Here is a 4,720-nt window from a genome sequence, read left to right as displayed (position 1 = left end):
AGCCGTGGTGTCTCCACAAGATCTTCACCAATGGAATGGTTTTGGTCCGCAAGAATCTGGACTGGACCTTCCTCGTAGGTCACGTCCTCATCAATAATGACATCTGTCTATCGTAAAACATGTGATGGATCCAGTTCGTACTTCCTCAGCATAGAAACATGAAAGACGTCGTGAACCCTATCCAGGTCTGGTGGTAAAGCCAAATGATAAGCAACTTCACCGACGCGCTCCAATATCTCAAATAGTCAAATGAATCTAAGAGACAACTTGTCAGTCTGGCGAAATCTCAGAAGTCCCTTGCGCGGAGAAATCTTAAGAAAGACATGGTCCCCTACCATGCCAATAATATGCCAATAATATTTGCTAACTGTTGTTATAGGCAAACTCAACCAAAGGCAAGTAGTCCTACCAACTACCCCCGAAATCTAAGATACAAGCCCGTAACATATCTTTCAATATTTGAATGGTGCGCTCCGACTGACCATCAGTCTGAGGATGGAATGCCGTGCTAAAATGAAGCCCCGTGTCAAGAGCCTCCTGAAAACTCTACCAAAAGTGAGATGTGAACCACGGATCCCTATCCGAAACAATGGACACAGGAACCCTGTGAAGCCTAATAATCTGCCTCACATACAGTCCACTCAGTCTTTTTGCACTATCTATCACTGCCATGGGCAAAAAGTGAGCTGTGTTAGTCAACCTGTCAACTATGACCCATACGGCATCATTCCTTGCCAGAGACCTCGGAAGTCCCGTCACAAAATCCATAGTGATGTGCTCCCATTTCCACTCAGCTACTGGTAATGGTTGCAATAGTCCCGCCGGTAGCTAATGCTCTGCCTTCACTTGTTGACAAGTAAGGCATCGAGCCACAAACTATGAAACATCCCATTTCATGCCCTGCCACCAAAACTGTCATTGCAGATTATGATACATCTTTGTACCACCAGAATGAACTGCGAGCCAAGAATGGTGAAAATCCTGAAGAACGTCTTCATGACAAGACAAGGGAACAAACATCATCCCCTTGTACCTGAGACCACCATCTGAATGTAAGGTCCAACCCTCTACATCCTCACCACCTAAAATCCGAACATGGATGGCCTTCATCTCCCCATCCTCCAATTGTGCCTCAATAACCCTACTAACAAGAGCTGGTCGAGCCACAAGGCTAAATAAAATAGCCGGTAAAACATCCTCATAAGACTGTAAACCAAGATCTGCAAGCTCTTCTAACATCTTCCATCTGCAAATGGAAATGCTAGCAAGAGTCCCCTGTGACTTCCTACTCAAGGCATCGGCCACCACATTGGCCTTACCCGGATGGTACTGTAACTCAAAGTCATAGTCTTCCATGAACTCAACCCATCTACGCTGTTTCAAGTTCAAATCCTTCTAAGAGAAGAGATACTTGAGACTTTTGTGATCGGAGAAAACTTCAAACTTTTCCCCGTACAAATAGTGTCTCCACCCCTTCAGGGCAAAGATAACTGCTGCCAACTCTAAATTGTGTGTCGGATAGTTCAACTCGTGAGTCTTCAACTGTCGAGACCCATAAGCAACCACCTACTCTTTCTGCATCAAGACATAACCCAAACCTTCCCATGAAGCATCACAGAAGATCACATAACCCAAACTACGTTCAGGAATGATCAACACTGGAGCCGATGTCAACCTGACCTTCAACTCCTGAAAAGTAAACTCACATGCCTCACTCCATATGAACTTGACTTCCTTGCGGGTAAGTTGAGTCATAGGAGCCGCCAAATGAGAGAAATCTCATACAAATCTTTGGTAGTAGCCAGCTAGGCCAAGAAAACTCCGAATCTCAAACATTGTCTTCAAACGTTCCCAATTTACCACTGATTCAATTTTCGATGGATCCACTGCAACACCACCCCCTGACACAACATGTCCAAGGAACTTCACTTCCGATAGCCAAAATTTGCATTTCTCGAACTTGGCATACAACTGATTATCCCTAAGGATCTGCAATACTGTCCTCAAATGAACTCATGTTTCTCTACCAAAGCTGAGTATACGAGAATGTCATCAACAAAAACCACAATGAACTGATCAAGATGGTCACTGAATACACGGTTCATCAAGTCCATAAAAGTTGCTGGAACATTGGTCAAACCAAATAGCAACACCAAAAACTCATAATGGCCATACTGTGTGCAGAAAGCGGTCTTGGATATGTCCTCCTCCTTAACCCTCAACTGATAGTAACCCGATCTCAGATCAATCTTTGAAAAATAAGTGGCTCCTTTCAACTGATCAAACAAGTCGTTGATCCTTGGCAAAGGATACTTGTTCTTGAACGTAACATGATTCAGTTTAGGATAATCGATGCACAGTCTCAAAGACCCATCATTTTTCTTCGCAAAAAAAACTAGTGCTCCCCAGGGTGAAGCACTAGGACGAATAAAGCCTTTAGCTTTCAAATCATCTAATTGAGCTTTAAGCTCATCAAACTCTACCGGTGCCATACAGTACGGTGCTATAGAGATGGGTGCTGCACCAGGAATGACATCAATGGAAAAAACAACTTCCCTTAAATGAGGTAACTCGGTCAGCTCCTCTGGAAAGGCATCAACAAAATCCTCAACAACTGTCGGAAGAATGCGGCCCAAATAACTATACTCATCGACTAGCAGACTAGCTAAGTAGGATCTGTGGCGACTCCAGTCACCAATAATGAAAATCATTGTTGAGTGGGAATCGCTCTGATCTCCCACGAAGTGAAAACAATCTCCTGTAGGAGTGCAAATAGTCACCCTCCCACAGAAGCAATCGATCGTAGCACGAAAGAAGGATAACCAATCCATCTCGAGAATGATGTCAAAGCCCGTCATGTCAAAAACAACAAAATCAAACTCTAAAGTCCACCCAGCTATCTCGATAGTATAACCCTGACAAACACAGTCCAAAAACACTGGACCCCAATTGGTGTGTCAACACAAAGGAAACCATCCCGCTGCGTGACCTTCAGACCCAAGGAATGTGCAAATGATGCAGATATAAATAAATATGATGCACCTATGTCAACAAGAACTCTAGCCCAAGAACTGAAAACTAGAAAGATACCTCAAACTATAGAAGTCACTACGGAGGTATCGGCCTGTGGCTATGCATAGGCTCGTCCCTGAGCCCCCAACTGCTGAGAATTGCCCTAGTGGCCCGACTGATGTCCGGAAGCAGTAGGCGTAAAACCCCTACCCGGATTAGAACCAACTGGCAGCGCCACTGGCTGTGGTGCCTGAGGTACCCTGAAACCTGACTGAGCAACTACAGACTGTGCTAGTGTGGCCTATGAACCTGTGCCACTCTGTATCCTGCTCCGTGGTAAGGGCAATCTTTCCTCATGTGACAGTGCTGCTTATAATAGTTGCAAGTCCCCTGAAACCCCTTTGTCGAAGCTGTAGGCTTACTAACCTATGATTGACTGGTTTGTGGCTGAAGCTGCGGGTAACGAGGCTTGATATGCCCCGGCTGCTGATAATGGTGACAAATCACTCTTCGGGCTGACCCTGAAGATACTGGAACTGCAGATGCAGACCGAGCCTGCTGTGACTGTCCCTAAGTACGTGAACTGTCCCTGACCTTAGCCTTCTTCCACTGATTCTCAGAAGATAATGGAGTGTCGTTGTGAGGCTGTTTATGTGAACCCCTGATCCGTAACTGATCCCATTCCTCTGCCTCAGCTAGCATTGCCCTCTGGACCACCTCTCTGTAAGTCCTCAAATCAAGAATTGAGACCCGTGGCCTGATGTCAAGATGTAGTCTATCTTGAAATTTCATTGCCCTAGCCTCATCTGTCACCACCATGTCCTCGGCATAACGAGAGAGAGAAGTAAATCGTGTCTCATACTCAATGACACTCATTATGCCCTGATAAAGACCTATGAACTATATCTTCATCTCCCACCTCATAGCCCTATGAAAGAAGCGGTTGAAGAACTATATCTTCATCTCCCATGAACATAAAGGCTGTCAAGGAGATCCTCAATTGGTCTGTAGGCACTGTCATGCTATCGAGCTTGCGTACCATGAGATCAAACCATGCCTCTGAAGTAAGTAGATCCATACTCCCTGCAAACTGGTCGATCTTAACCCTCTGTAACTTCATGAAGTAGTCCAATGCCTCATTAGCAACTAGTACCGGTGCTGGTACCAGTATCGGGATCTGCATCCTTGCAATATACTGACGAAACATCTGCTGAATGGACTTTGACATCCCCAGAGCCACTCCTTGTGCAATCTGCTCCTCACAAGTCGGCGCTCGTGGTGGATTAGGTTTTACACCACGAGGTCGAACCCTGGGCCTCCTTGGACCCCGTGTGAGCCCAGTGTCCTTAACCTGCTCATCCACTCCGTCATGACGAGAAGACTCTCCACGAGTCAAGACCATGATGCTAAATGCACGGAAAGAAAGAGGTCAACAATAACACAAGTTATTATGACTGAATGCAACTCACACTATAAATGCACGAAACAAGAAGCATGTTAATGTATATGATGTACAGTCATGCTAAAGTAGGTAAGCATATACAACATGCTAAATGGATACTAAAAACTTTTAGGTACTTAAACACGTAAGCACATCGACATGTTATTAAACTAAGCACGTAAACATATTGTAATACTAAAACAAGTTATCAATGTATATGGATAAGTCAAAGTACACCAACAAAAGTATGATCTGTACCCAAAACCC

The sequence above is a fragment of the Cornus florida genome, unplaced genomic scaffold (genome assembly GCF_030987335.1).
Source record: "Cornus florida cultivar Cherokee Brave unplaced genomic scaffold, ASM3098733v1 CherokeeBrave_3.0.0_Hap2_Chr09, whole genome shotgun sequence".
Taxonomy (NCBI): Eukaryota; Viridiplantae; Streptophyta; class Magnoliopsida; order Cornales; family Cornaceae; genus Cornus; species Cornus florida.
This window is presented reverse-complemented; position numbering follows the sequence as displayed.